At 49.6% G+C, this 15,796-nt stretch overlaps 1 protein-coding gene across 7 annotated transcripts in view; it reads left to right on the forward strand.

Annotated features, from left to right (window-relative positions):
- LOC140455399 (ral guanine nucleotide dissociation stimulator-like) overlaps window positions 1-15,796 on the forward strand; it is a 232,698-nt gene that overhangs the window by 114,410 nt on the left and 102,492 nt on the right. The window lies entirely within an intron of this gene.

Below are 15,796 nucleotides of genomic sequence, written 5' to 3' on the forward strand. Positions count from 1 at the left end.
GCCCTGTTGTCTCTGTCCCCCTGCTGACCCATCCTTGGTGATCACGCCCTGTTATCGCTGTCCCCCTGCTGACCCATCCTTGGTGATCACGCCCTGTTGTCTCTGTCCCCCTGCTGACCCATCCTTGGTGATCACGCCCTGTTATCTCTGTCCCCCTGCTGACCCATCCTTGGTGATCACGCCCTGTTATCTCTGTCCCCCTGCTGACCCGTCCTTGGTGATCGCACCCTGTTATCGCTGTCCCCCTGCTGACCCATCCTTGGTGATCACGCCCTGTTATCTCTGTCCCCCTGCTGACCCGTCCTTGGTGATCACGCCCTGTTATCGCTGTCCCCCTGCTGACCCATCCTTGGTGATCACGCCCTGTTGTCTCTGTCCCCCTGCTGACCCGTCCTTGGTGATCACGCCCTGTTGTCTCTGTCCCCCTGCTGACCCGTCCTTGGTGATCACGCTGTGTTATCTCTGTCCCCCTGCTGACCCGTCCTTGGTGATCACGCCCTGTTATCTCTGTCCCCCTGCTGACCCATCCTTGGTGATCGCACCCTGTTATCGCTGTCCCCCTGCTGACCCATCCTTGGTGATCACGCCCTGTTATCGCTGTCCCCCTGCTGACCCATCCTTGGTGATCACGCTGTGTTATCTCTGTCCCCCTGCTGACCCATCCTTGGTGATCACGCTGTGTTATCTCTGTCCCCCTGCTGACCCGTCCTTGGTGATCACGCTGTGTTGTCTCTGTCCCCCTGCTGACCCATCCTTGGTGATCACGCTGTGTTGTCTCTGTCCCCCTGCTGACCCATCCTTGGTGATCACGCCCTGTTATCTCTGTCCCCCTGCTGACCCATCCTTGGTGATCACGCCCTGTTATCGCTGTCCCCCTGCTGACCCATCCTTGGTGATCACGCCCTGTTGTCTCTGTCCCCCTGCTGACCCGTCCTTGGTGATCACGCCCTGTTGTCTCTGTCCCCCTGCTGACCCGTCCTTGGTGATCACGCTGTGTTATCTCTGTCCCCCTGCTGACCCATCCTTGGTGATCACGCCCTGTTATCGCTGTCCCCCTGCTGACCCGTCCTTGGTGATCGCACCCTGTTATCGCTGTCCCCCTGCTGACCCATCCTTGGTGATCACGCCCTGTTATCTCTGTCCCCCTGCTGACCCATCCTTGGTGATCACGCCCTGTTATCTCTGTCCCCCTGCTGACCCGTCCTTGGTGATCACGCTGTGTTATCTCTGTCCCCCTGCTGACCCATCCTTGGTGATCACGCTGTGTTATCTCTGTCCCCCTGCTGACCCGTCCTTGGTGATCACGCCCTGTTATCTCTGTCCCCCTGCTGACCCGTCCTTGGTGATCACGCCCTGTTATCGCTGTCCCCCTGCTGACCCATCCTTGGTGATCACCTCCTATTGTCTCTGTCACTTCTCGGAGATATGAAGTGTGTGATCTCCTGGCGATTACTCATCCGGGGCTGCCTTACTGGGAAGGGATCCCACTTGTCTTTGTGGATGCTGCTGCCGTGACAATGGCCAGAGTCATACAGGAAGTGCAGATGAGGGGGCGAAGGTCAGGTGAAGTGGTGGTGCACGGACAGTGAGCTTACAAAGGGAGCATGACCAACTGGGCCAGTGGGCTGAGGAATGGCAGATGAAGTTTAATTTGGGCAAATGCGAGGTGTTTGCATTTTGGTAAAACAGACGAGGGCAGGACTTATCTGGTTAATGGTAGGGCCCTGGGTACTGTTGATGAACAGAGAGACCAAGGGGCTCATGTACATAAATGGAGTCACAGGTAGACAGGATGGTAAAGAAGGTATGCTTGCCTTTAATGCTCAGACCACTGAGTACAGGATTGGGAGATCATGTTGTGGTTGTACAGGATGTTAGTGAGGTCACGTTTGGGCTACTGCATATCATTCTGGTCACCCTGCTATAGGAAGGATGTTATTAAGCTGGACAGGGTGCAGAAAAGACTTTCCAGGATGTTGCTGGGTTTGAGTTATAAGGAGAGGCTGGATAGGCTGGGACGTGTTTCACTGGAGCGTAGGAGGTTGAGAGATGGAGGTTTATAAAATCATGAGGGGCGTAGATCAGGTGAATGGCAAAGGTCTTTTCCCTGGGGTGGGGGAGTTCAAAACCAGGGGGCATATTTATAAGGTGAGAGGCAAAAGATTTAACAGGGACCTGAAGAACAACTTTTTCACACAGAGGGTGGTTTGTGTGTGGAATGAACCGCCAGACAAAGTCATGGATGCAGGAACCGTTAGAACATTTGAAAGACATTGGGACAGGAACGTGAACAGGAAAGGTTTGGAGGGATATGGACCAAATGCAGGCAAACGGGACTAGTTCCGTTTGGGATTATTTTCGGCATGGAAGAGTTGGACCGAAGGACCTGTGTGACCCTGCGGATTTCACCTCCCAGGGCCTGCTCCGTGGAGACGCCCTGGCGGCGATGACCCCTGAACTGCGGAAACTTCGGGCACCGAAGGAGGTCACTCACATCTGTCACGGCTTGGCCTGCTCATTCGGGAAGAGCTCGGACAGGGAATTGCCGGACGAACTCAGCAAGATCTGGAAGCGTCTGAGTTGAATTGAGAAGGAACGTCTTCACCCGAAGGGTTGTGCGTCTCTGGAATTCCCTGCCCAGTGAAGTAGATGATGCTAGATCAGTAAATATTTTTAAAGCTAAGATGGATACAGAGGAACCTCGATTATCTGAAGGATACGGGCGGGCAGTATTTCGCTCGGTTAATCGAGTTCCAGATAACATACTTTAGCCGAGCGTCGGGAACTTGCAATCTTGCCGGATAGTCGGATAATCAAATGCTGGATAATCAAGGTTGAACAGTAAAGGGACGAAGGGTTTCAGTGAGAGGGTGGGTTAAGTGGAGCTGAGTCCATGAAAAGATCAGCCATGATCTCATTGAATGGCGGGGCAGGCTCAAAGGGCCAGATGGCGTACTCCTGCTCCTCCTTGTTTTTATGTGTCTGTGGAGAAACAGTTAATCTTCTGAGTCTGGTGTTGACTGTCCTTCAGACTTCAGAGCAGGAGTCACACCGGACTCGAAACATTAACTGTTTCTCTCTCCACTGATGCTGCCAGACCTGCTGTGTCTGGGTGGGTTGCACTTCAGCGGTCCAATGTGAACTGATGGGCTGAATGGCCTGATTCCACACTGTAGGCATTCCATGACTCCTGCCTCTACTTCTGCCATCCCCACCCGCTCCCCCCCTCCCCACCACCACCCCCACCCCCCCCCACCCCCCACCCCGGGGCCCATTTGGATCTAGTTGATATGGGAGGCCATCTCTGTCTCTGTTTGGCTGAGAGACCAAAAAAACCCAAAGAAGTGTGGGCGGGAGTCTGGATGAACTGTACTTTAACCCTGAATCCTATTTAGCCCAAGAGGTGCGAATCCATCTACCGTTTGGGTTAGTACGTGTGATACCTTGACAGAGTATACGCCCAGTTATCACACGCTTGCCCATCTCACAAAAAGCAACCTTGGGGGAATGCAGGCCGACGGTTGAATATTCTCAAACCAACATGCACAGAGACATTATGACACTCCTGTGGAGTGGGTGGGACTTGAACCAGGGTGGGGAGGTGGGGACTCTTGTCTCAAAGGTAGGGGCATTACCTTAAGAGTCAGCAGTTGGAAGCTTAGCCAATAGTGGAGGCTCTGGGCAGTGAGACCAGGTGGCAAATCAGTGACAGAGTAGAGCTGTCCTGCCTCTCTTGCTCTTGGTCCATATCAGCAGGGAAGCTGACTGGGAGCCCCCGGTGATGTTATACTTCTTAGCTCAAACACTGTCCCCACAGAAAGCAACGCTGCTCGCACCTAACTCTCCATTGGTTGTCTGTTACAGTCCTCGAGTCATACAGCACGGAAACACACCCTTCGGTCTGACCCGTCCATGCCAAACCAGATATCCTAAATTCATCTAATCCCACTTGCCAGCATTTGGCCCGTATCTCTCTAAACCCTTCCTACTCTTATACCCATTAGGGTGGCACGGCTCAGTGGTTGGCACTGCTGCCTCACAGCGCCAAGGACCAGAGTTCAATTCCAGCACAGAAACACACCCTTTGGTCTGACCCGGCCATGCCGGCCAGATATCCTCAGTTAGACAGGGTGAATAGTCAAGGTCTTTGAGTGGGGTAGGGGAGTCTAAAACTAGAGGGCATAGTGAGAGGGGAAAGATTTAAAAGGGACCTGAGGGGTAATTATTTTACACAGAGGGTGGTGTGCGTATGGAATGAGCTGCCAGAGGAAGTGGTGGAGGCTGGTACAATTACAGCATTTAAAAGGCATCTGGATGGTCATATGAACAGGAAGGGTTTGAAGGGATATGGGACTAGATTGGGTTGGAATAAGTGGCCAGCATAGATGAGTTGGACCGAAGGTTCTGTTTCAGTGCTAGACATCTCTATGATTCTATGACTCGTTCCCATTTGACTCAGATCCCTCCAAACCCTTCTTATTCATATACCCGTACCGATGCCTCTTAAATGCTGTAATCATACCAGTCTCCACCACTTCCTCTGGCAGCTTGTTCCGTACACGCACCACCCTCTGTGTGAAAGCGTCTCTTTTAAATCTTTCCCCTCTCCGTATGCCCTGTAGTTTTAGACTCCCCCACCCCAGGGAAAAGACCTTGACTATTTACCCTGGTCCATTGCCCTCCTTTTTTTTAAGATTAGATTCCCTACAGTGTGGAAACAGGCCCTTCAGCCCAACAAGTCCACACCGACCCTGCGCAGAGTAACCCACCCAGACCCACATCCCCCTGCATCTAATGCACCTAACTCTATGGGGCAATTTAGCATAGGCAATCCACCTGACCTGCACATTTTTCGACTGCGGGAGGAAACCAGAGCACCTGGACGAAACCCACGCAGACACTGGGAGAATGTGCAAACTCCACACAGTCACCCGAGGCTGGGATCGAACCTGGGACCCTGGTGCTGTGAGGCAGCTGTGCTAACCACTGAGCCACCGTGCCACCCCATGATTATATGAGACTTTATGAGGTCACCCCTCAGTCTCCGATGGTTCAGGGAAAATAGCCCCAGCCTATTCAGCCTCTCTCTCTATAGCTCAAGCATCCGTGTTCCTGCACGTATTTACACAGCAAGTGCTGGTTAAACAAGACGTGATTGGCTGTGGTGGGCCTCCTGATAAACGAAAGGCTTAAAAATGGGACTAATCTTGTGATAGGCCTTGAAGCCTTCAAGTGAAGTCTGTTTGCTTTTGGCAGCTGGTTTCACAGTGGGATTGCCCTTGGCAAGAGGGATTATTGATAATGATGACCTGGAAACGAGTTGGATTTGTTATGGCTTGGGGAGTCTAAAGCCAGAGGGCATAGGTTGAAGGCGAGAGGGGAGAGATACAGAAGGGTTCAGAGGGGCAATGTTTTCAGAGAGGGGTTGGTGAGTGTCTGGAAAGGACTGCCAGAGGCAGTGGTGGAGGCAATTTTGTCATTTAAGTAACATTGGGACAGGTACACGAATCGGATCGGTATGGAGGGAGAGGACATGGACCAAATGGGACTAGATTAATCGTGAAAATTGGGCGGCAAGGGTGAGTTGGGCCAAAAGACCTGCTTCGATGCTGTAAGCCTCTGTGACTCTATGATGTGGCCTGCATATTTCCAAACAGCAGACCTGCAGCTTGATTCCCATGTGTTACTGCCATGGATAGGAAAGACCACCATCTAAGATCTCTCTTTAAAAAAATGAGGGTCTCTTCAGTTGTCAGATCCTCGCATTGCTTGAATGCACACAGTGTCCTTCGTGAATAAGAAATGCCGTTGATTTTTGAAACTGAAAGGAATATCATATTTCTTTCTTGCTATGCAAAGGTTGTACAGAATTGTTTTAGTACCTGGGAACGTGCATCGAGATTTTTCTATACGTGTAATATATTTTTGCAACATAAAAAGAAACTTAAATAATGGTTCTTCACTCGAGTTTGTGTTTTGTCATTGCTGGCTGTCCAACATTTATGACCCACCCTAATTGCCTTTGAGCTGATTGCCATTTACAGAGGGCAGTTAAGAGTCAACTGTGGGTCTGGAGTCACATGTAGGCCAGATCAGGTGAGATTTCCTTCCGTAAAGGACATTAGTGAACCAGATGGGCTTTTCCCCACCAGCAGTTCCTATGGTCATCAGTAGATTATTAATTCCAGGTTGTTACTGAATTCAAATTCTGCCATCTGTCTTTGTGGGGGGGAGAGATTTAAACCCGGGACGTTAGCTAAGTTTCTGGATTATTAGCCCAGCGATCGTGCCACTAGGCCGTTGCCTCCCCTCGTATTCCCATCACTCCTTTCCAAAACACTGGGTGGATTCCTTCCCAACACCACCACCAGTGGCCCCCCCCCCACCCCCCCATCTTCCCCCCCCCCCCCACTGCCTCCTTGCCATAGTCCATCCATCCCGGCTTAAACTTTCTCTCTTTGTTCCGTCAATTGGCATTGTTCCCTATCCCTCCTGGATGACTGTTCGCTGCAGAATTAAACTTGAGCGGCAGCTCCCGCAACCTTTGACCCAGTTTAACTCCGGGAGGGTGGAGTGTTTGGGCTGTTATCTCAGGCTGAGCACGCTGCCTGGGGTGGAGTTTGGATCACATCATCAGCACTGTGCAAATGGCTTAACCCTGTCTAGCCCTTGAAATGAAGCTTTTAGCGAGTTAGACAGGAGCACATAACAAAGCTCCAGTGGAAACTGAGCAAAATTAAATCAATACATCACAGAGTCATCAAATAGACCCTTCGGCCTAACCAGTCCATGCCAACCATAATCCCAACTAAACTAGTCCCACTTGCCTGCCTTTGGCCCATGTCCTTCTGAATCTTTCCTATTCATGTACCTATCCAAATGTCACAAGTTCATAAGTAATAGGGGCAGAATTAGGCCATTCGGTCCATCAAGTCTGTGCAGCCATTCAATCGTGGCTGATATGTTCCTCGCCCTCGTTTTCCTGCCTGCTCCTCATACTGCTCCAACACATTATTAATTAAAAATCTGTCCAACTCCTCCTTAAGTTTACTCATTGTCCCTTCATCCACTGCACTTTGGGGTAGCAAATTCCACAGATTTTACAACCCTTATGGGAGAAATAGTCTCTCCTCAATTTGCTACCCCTTATCCTAAAACTCTGACCTCTTATCCCAGAATGCCCCATAAGAGGAAGCATCAACTCCATGTCTCTTTTATCCACCTTTTAACATCTTCATTACCTCAGTTTGATCTCCCCTCATTCTTCTAACTCCAGAGGGTAAAGGCCGAAACTGTACAGTTTGTCCTCACACGCCAGACCCTTCATCTCTGGGATCGATCGAGTGAACCTCCTCTGAACTGCTCCCCCACTACTACTTTCCTCAAGTAAAGGGAGCAAAACTGTGCAAAATAAATGCCTTTTAAATGTTGTAACTGTACCCATACCCACTGCTTCCTCTGGCAGTTCCTTCCACATATGAGCCACCCTTTGTGTGAAAAAGTTACCCCTCAGGTTCCTTCTGAATCTTTCTGCTCTCACCTCTAGTCTTGAAATCCCCCATCCGAGGGAAAAGGGAGCTACCACTAGCCCTATCTATACCTGTCATTGTTTTATAATCTCATATAAAGCCTTCTCATAGCCTCCTATACTCCAATGAGAAATGTCCTGGCCTATCCATCCTCTTCATATAACTCACACCGTCCAATCATGGTAATATGCAGGTAAATCTTTCCTGAACCCTCTCCATCATGGTCTGGGGTGATTCATCCCCAGTGGTGCCCTCCTTTCCCATAATGGTGGAGTTCAAACGCTCCCTCTCAGTGAGCACACAAGCGGCGGACTGAACCACGGAAGAGGGGGACAGGCAGTCGTGTACTGCAGCCGTGGTCTGTCGATCATTGCTTTGGCCACTCCTAGCACTGAATCCCAACAGAACAGGAGCAAAGTGACCAAGAGTGACTTGGACTGACACACCACCTCACCCACTCCTTGCAGGTTATTGCAAAATGGTTTTACTTTAACTGCAATTTCTGAAATACGAGCACCATTCTAGGGAATGTAAAAGTGAGGCTGTGTCACAGTGCTGTTGCCACCAGGCAAGCACTCCAGCCTAATGTGCTGGTGTCATGAGTTCAAATCCCATCGCTGCAGATGGCGAAAGTTCAAATCAAAGTGGAAATCTGGTTAATTGTTGCAAAAGCCCATCTGGTTCACTGATGTACTCAGGGAAAGGAAAATCTGCTGTCCTAACACTGGTCTGGCCTCTGTGTGACTCCAGACCCACAGCACTGTGGTTGACTCTCACTTGCCCTCTGAAATAGACCCAGCAAGTCACTGAGCTATGGGGCCGTTCGCGATGGTGTAGTGGGGGAGGTGATGGCCTCGTGGTACCATTGCTCGACTGCCAACTCTGGGGACCCGAGTTCGAATCCAGCCATGGTAGCTAGTGGGACTTGAATTCAGTAAATGTCTATATTTAGGAGTCTAATGATGACCATGAACATGTTGCTGATTTGTCGGGCAAAAGCCCATCTGGTTCACTATTGCAATTTAAGGAAGGAAGGTTCCATCCTTATCTGGGCTGGCTTATTTGTGACTCCAGACCCACACCAATGTGGTTGACACTTAACTGCCCTCTGGGTAATTAGGGACGGGCAATAAATGCTGGGCCTAGCCAGTGACACCCTCACCATGTGAATTAATTTTAAAAAAGGTGATGGTAATTGTGGTGTGTGATTATTTGCCGTGATTTCCTTTGGAATTGTGACATAGAATCCCTCCAGAGTGAAAACAGGCCACTTGGCCATCGAATTCCTAACTGCCCTCAAAAGGACATTCTCTCCCCTCCCACCCCCCAAACCACCTCCCTTTCCCTAACTAGTCCATCTAGCCTACACATCCCGAGGCACTGTTAGCAATTTAGCATGGCCAACCCACCTAACTTACATGTCTTTAGATGGTGGGAGGAGACTGGCGTATCCAGAGGAAACCCAGGCAGACAATGTGTAAACTCCACACAGATAGTTGCCCAAGGGTGGAATCGAACCTGGGTCCCTGGTGCTATGAAGCAGCTGTGCTAACCACTGAGCCACAGTGCCTCACCTTCATGTCTCAGTGCTAGAGTGTTAACCTGGTTTATTGTGCACAAGTTCTGGAGTGGCACCAGAACTCATGACCTTCTCACTCAGACCAAGAGTCCGTGGCTACATTCCCTTAAAGGGACAGAGATTCCTCACCACCGGCTTCCCCTGTGCTTTTTTCTTGTTTTAATTCGTTTGTGGGACATGGGCGTCACTGGCTGGCCCCCGCATTTATTGCCTGTTCCTCGTTGCCCCTTGAGAAGGTGGGGGTGAGCTGCCTTCTTGAACCGCTGCAGTCCACCTGCTGTGGATTGACCCACGATGCCCTTAGGGAGGGGATTCCAGGATTTTGACCGGGCGACAGTGACGGAATAGTGGTATATTTCCAACTGATGGTGGTGAGTGGCTTGGAGGGGAGCTTGCAAGTGTTGGTGTTCCCATGTATCTGCTGCCCTTGTCCTTCTAGATGGAAGTGGTCGTGGGTTTGGAAGGTGCTGTCTGACGATCTTTGGTGGATTTCTGCAGTGCGTCTTGTAGATGGTACACACTGCTGCTACTGAGCGTTGGTGGTGGAGGGAGTGGGGATGTGGTGCCAATCAAGTGGGCTGCTTTGTCCTGGATGGTGTCAAGCTTCTTGAGTGTTGTTGGGGCTATACCCATCCAGACAAGTGGGGAGTATTCCATCACACTCCTGACTTGTGCCTTCTCGATGGTGGATAGGCTTTGGGGAGTCAAGAGGTGAGTTACTCACCGCAGGAGCCTCTGGCCTGCTATTGGAGCCACTGTATTTATGTGGTGAGTCCACTTGTATTTCTGATCAATGATAACTCCCAGGATGTTGATAGTACAGGATTCAGTGAGGGTAACATTGTTGAATGTGAAGAGGCGGTGGTTAAATTGACTCTTATTTGTGATGGTCATAGCCTGGCATTTGTATGGCATCAATGTTACTTGCCACTTGTCAGCTCCTTATTAAAGATCCCTGTCATTGAGCCTAGTAGGAGTAATGATGCATTTTCTGCCACATTGTTGTCACTGACAATATTCCCACTATCGGGTCTACATCACGAGCAAATGGTGCTGTTAAATAGAAAATGCAGTTCAGCCCATTTCAGTTTATGGTCAGGAACATGTTCTGATGTATATTATTGTGAAGAGACATTTTCTCTTGGTAAACATCGAAGGAAAAACACCTCAACCTTCAGACTGACAACGTGGGGATTGTGTATTGTGGATTTAAGTTTGCCCGCTGAGCTGGAAGGTTCATTTTTCAGATGGTCCATCACCATACGAGGTAACATCGTCAGTGAGCCTCCGGTGAAACCCTGGTGTTATGTCCTGCTTTCTATTCATGTGTTTAGGGTTCCTTGGGTTGGTGATGTAATTTCCTGTGTTGATGATGACATCACCAATCCAAGGAAACCTAATCACATGAATAGAAAGCAGGACATAACACCAGGGTTTCACTGGAGGCTCACTGATGATGTTACCTCATATGGTGAGGAAACAGCTGAAAATGAACCTTCCAAACTTACATCCAGAACCTCAAACCTGAGCTACGAATCTTCTCAAAACTCGCTAATTGTGTACTGTAGCAGGGAATCCAGGGGAAGTTAGGGGTGCACCTGCCATATCAGAGATTCCCAGTTGATGGGAAACTGATAAATGAAACATAGTGTTGTCCCATTCAAGTTGTCCACTTCACTTGTTTCCAAGTATTACAATTTCTCCCTCTGGAAGACTGCGCTGTGTTGGATCACGTGAATTTCACTGTAGTTTTTGGGGTTGTGGGACCACAATTACCAATTCAACAACAGCTTGGATACTGTGAACAGTTTTGACTCCCGTCAAGATATACTGACATTGGAGGCAGTCCAGAGAGGGTCCATTGGGTTGATCCTAGCTATGGAGGGACTGTCTGATGAGGAGAGGTTGAGTAGGTTAGGCCTGTGCTCATTTCGCATCCTAAGTTTGAGAGCGTATCTTATTGAAATGTAAGGGATCCTTAGAGGCTGTCTCAGGGTTGATCCGGAAAGGGTGTGGGAGATTCGAAGACCTGTGGAGGAGGGAGGGTTGTAATCTCTGACTGAAGGGTTGCCCATTGAAGACAGGGGTGGGAAGGAATTTCTTCCCTCACAGAGTAGTGAATCTTTTACCCTGGATTGTGAAGGATATTCAAGGCTGGCACAAAGCAGATTTTTACTTAGTGAGGGAATGGGAAAGAAGCTGGAAGGTGGAGTTGAGGATTGTCAGATCAGCCATGGTCTCACAGAAAGGTGGAACAAATTCGATGGGCTGAGTGGCCTACTTCCGCGCCTTGGCTTCTTGGGAGCTCAGTCCCTGACAAAAGCCATTACTGAAGGGCTGTACCACTGACCGTAATGTGTCAGCTGAGCCTTGCTAAATTACATACTGGCGATTATGAGAATCATAATAACAAGCCTGACACTAACTTCCGAGTCAATGGGTTAACGGCTCTCCAGGCTGCTAAAGGACAGTTGACTAAATAGACCTTATGTCAAGAAGAACAGCATCAATGCAGCCTTTGACTGGTAGAAGCAGGGAAAATAGTAATGGGGCGGAGGCCATTTGGCCCTTTGAGCCTGTTCCAATATGACCATGGCTGATCATCCAACTCCGTTCCTGCTCTCTCCCCGTACCTTTTGGTCCCTTTAGCCCGAAGAACCATCCAGAGCTCCTTCATGAAATCATCCTGGCCTCAACCGCTTCCAGTGGTGGAGAAGTCCACAGACCCTCCACTCTGTGGGTGAAGGAATATCTCCATGTGTATCTATCCTCCTGGATTGTGCTTACCCAGGTGTGAACGCAAAAGAACAAACAGCATTGCTCTCCCAGCTGCTGATGCGTCAGGCGTGGGGGTTGTAATAACCTGACTTTGGCTGACGTGGATGGGTGGTGTCGTCGGAAGATTTGAGTCAAGAGCGTTCAAATAGGTGCTCCTGTCAGAGTGAGGGAGCTTGCTCACATACTGGGAACTTGGAAATGTCTCAGTGTCAATCTCACAGCCTCCAGGAAGGTCTGCTAACATCAGTAGAGCCAAAGAGGTGTACAGCATGGAAACAGACCCTTCGGCCCAACTTGTCCATGCCAACCAGATATCCTAACCTAATCTAGTCCCATTTGCCAGCACTTGGCCCATACCCCTCTGAACGCTTCTTATTTATATACCCATCCAGATGCCTTTTAAATGCTGTAATTGTACCAGCCTCCCCCACTTCCTCTGGCAGCTCATTCCATACACGTACCACCCTCTGTGTGAAAATGTTTACCCTTAGCTCTCTTTAATATCTTTCTCCTCTCACCTTAAACCTATGCCCTCTAGTTCTGCATTCTCCCACTCCAGGGAAGAGCCCTTGTCTATTTATCCTATCCATGCTCCTCATGATTTTATAAACCTCTATAAGGTCACCCCTCAACCTCCGACGCTCCAGGGAAAACAGCCCCAGCCTGTTCAGCCTCTCCCTTTAGCTCAAATCCTCCAACCTTGGCAACATGCTTGTAAATCTTTTCTGAACCCTTTCGAGTTTCACAACATCTTTCCGACAGGGAGGAGACCAGAATTGTATGCAGTATTCCAACAGTGGCCTAACCAATGTCCTGTACAGCTGCAACGTGATCTCCCAGCCCCTATACTCAACACCCTGACCAATAAAGGAAAGCATACCAAATGCCTTCTTCACGATCCTATCTACCTGGGACTTGCATGGGAGGCAAATGTACAATCCTGACCACATGTTGGCGCATTGTTGAAAATGCTCCGCTGACCTTCTGATCAACAAAGGCCGACACAAAGAGGCCAGAAACAGGGGGCAGCTGCTTGAGCCAAGTCTCCACAACTGGCACCTGCAATGGACAACTCGCAACCTGCCAGAGCCTGTAGGGCTGTACAACTGATGAGCCATTGACTCAGTCAAAGCTGATCATGGCCTTGCCATGAAACTTGAATGTGGCTGAAGAACGTGAATGTCTTGCTGAGGTTGTTTGACTCGGACTCATCAGTACTAACTCAAGAATGCCAAATTTTAGCCAAAGATCGCACCCATGAGCACCGACTCCACAATCCCCTTTTGCAAACGTCGCAACCGTTTGCAATTCGACTTGCTTGCATCCCTCCGGTCCTTTCAGCAACATTCAAGTACTGAAGTGCCGGCAGGGATCATTCGATCATTGTTCGCAGGAGGGGTAGTGAAACGTGGTCAGCCACATTCACACCAGTGGCCCAGAAGACAGTGGCCCAAAGCAACAATCTTGCTGCTTCTCATCACTGCTGTCCGCACTGGGGAGGCTGTGTCTATAGGACTTGATGTTTCCTCTCCCCAATGGCACTCACACAATGGGCACGGACATAGAACGACAAAATGCTTTTTAGCCCAGGCTTTCCTATCCATGAGTCAACAGCCAGAAGACTGGAAAAACACAGCAAGCCAGGCAGCACCAGGGAGGTGCAGAAGTCAGCGTTTCGGGTGTATTGACTTGCTGTGTTCTTCCAGCCTCCTGCCTGTCTACTTTGGATTCCAGCGTTTACAGTGTTATTTTGTCTCGAACCAAGTTTGTTCCTATCAATAGAGCAGGAGTGGGCCATTCAGCCCTCAATGCTTTCCTGTCCTTAAGAGAAGGAATAAGCCGTTCAGCCTCTGAAGGCTTTTCTATCCTTGAGAGTAGGAGTAGGCCATTCAGCCTGTCAAGTCTGTTCTGCTACTTAATGTGATCATGGCTGATCTAATCAATGCCACTTTCTTACATGTGCTCTATACCCCTTCAATCTATTAGTAATTAAAAACCCGTGTATCCCCTCCTTACAGTTATTAAGTGTTTTAACGTCTATCAGACTCTGGGGATTCCACAGATTAATGACCTTTTGAGAGGAATGCAGGTTGTCCTGCTAGTACGTGCAAATTCGCTGTACGACAGTTACCGAAATGGAGACTCTGTTTCTAAAGCGCCAACTTTTAAAAGGGGTATTGGCTTTAACGCGATTATATCGTCAGCACTTTGAACGCTGTTCCAAACCGCGATTTTCCAATAATACGGGGTTGCACAAGAGCACAACCATTGTGTTATAGAACAGCAACCTGTAATTCCTCCTTATCTCTGTTTTCAATCTGCCAACCCTTATACTAAATGACCTCTTGTTTTAATTTGCCCCACATCCTCTACGTTGTCAGTCCCTTTTATCATGCGCATCGCAATTAGATCTCCTGTCCTCCTTCGAAGCCCTAGTGCGTATCGGCCCAATCTCTCCTCCTAAAACAAGGTTTTCAACTCCAGAGTGAAGCGAGTGAACCTTCTCTGAGCCTATGGTGTTCTCGGCTCTGTCCTACACCTCTCACGCCCCAAATGGTCTCCCATATCATTTACCTTTTCTCTTTGTACCTTGACTGTACTGAGAGCAAGGCAGCTCTCATTCATCAGCTGGGACACTTTCACCAGCATATCCTTTCATAATTACCCCACCCTTCCCCTGCCCCAGACCTCTCGCTGGAGCTCAGACAGTAGGCCTCAAGACTGGGGACAGCAGAGGAACTTCCCAAATAGTTTCGCAGGAGTGTTATCGATAACATTGACTTCAAGCCGTGAGAGGAGATAAGCAAAGTTAAGGGTGTTTTAAGGCAAGAAAAGGGGATGGGGTTCCCATGTATCTGCTGCCCTTCCCCATGATAGTGGACTATCACTTTGGAAAGTGCTGTCTTGGCGAATCAGGGCTTCAGAGATAGTCCACACTGCTGCTCCCCAGCATTGATGGTGAAAGGAGTGAGATTGTGGTGGCTACTTGACCTTCTTGAGCATACAGCTCCCCCTGACCAGACAAGGGGAGTGCATTTATTAGGCTCTCAGCAAGAAACTTAGAATGGAACCCTAGAATCCCAGCAGTGTGGAAAGCAGGCCATTCAGCCCCATCGAGTCCATCCTGACCCTCCGAAAAGCATCCCAGACCCATCTTTTCCCTGTAATCCTGCATTCCGTGTGGCTAACCCACCCAACCTGCACATCCCTGGACACCGTGGGGCAATTTACCACGGCCAGTTCACCTAACCTGCACATAGAGTCGTAGAGATGTACAGCATACATCTTTGGACTGTGGGAGGAAACCGGAGCACCTGGAGGAATCCCACGCAGACACGGGGAGAAGGTGCAAACTCCACGCAGACAGTCAGCCGAGGCTGGAATCGAACCCTGGTCCCTGGCGCTGTGAGGCAGCAGAGCTAACCACTGAGCTACCGTGACGTCAGCCTACCGTCAGTGGAATTCATGAGCTGTGGACACTGTTCTCCAGTCTGGCATTCACCTCAATGCTTTGGCTCACTCCCCAGTTCCTCCTGCAGTTTGAAACTCTTATCTTGTTGTCCAATCACCTCCTTTTTCTTTCCTGTCGGCTCCAGTCTGCCTTTGGGTGTGTGGGACCTTAACTCCCTAGCTACCACAGGCAGTGGAATGAGAATGGGTGAGAACCAAGTCTAAAACATGCCTGCACTTCAGCATCTGAGCAGATCGGAAAGGAAGGGGTTAAAAAGGTGGGTCAGTGAGTCCGGAAGTAATGGTTGCTCACTAGACAAGCCATACCTCCGGCTCCTGTTTCAAAACACAGCCCTGTACCGGACAGACAAGGGTCTAGGACAGAGAGTCAAGAGGGAGAATGCAGAAATTCTTATGAAGGTCTAAAGAGAAAGAGAGAGCGAGAGAGAGAGTGTGTGTC

This window comes from Chiloscyllium punctatum, chromosome 30 (genome assembly GCF_047496795.1).
Source record: "Chiloscyllium punctatum isolate Juve2018m chromosome 30, sChiPun1.3, whole genome shotgun sequence".
Taxonomy (NCBI): domain Eukaryota; kingdom Metazoa; phylum Chordata; class Chondrichthyes; order Orectolobiformes; family Hemiscylliidae; genus Chiloscyllium; species Chiloscyllium punctatum.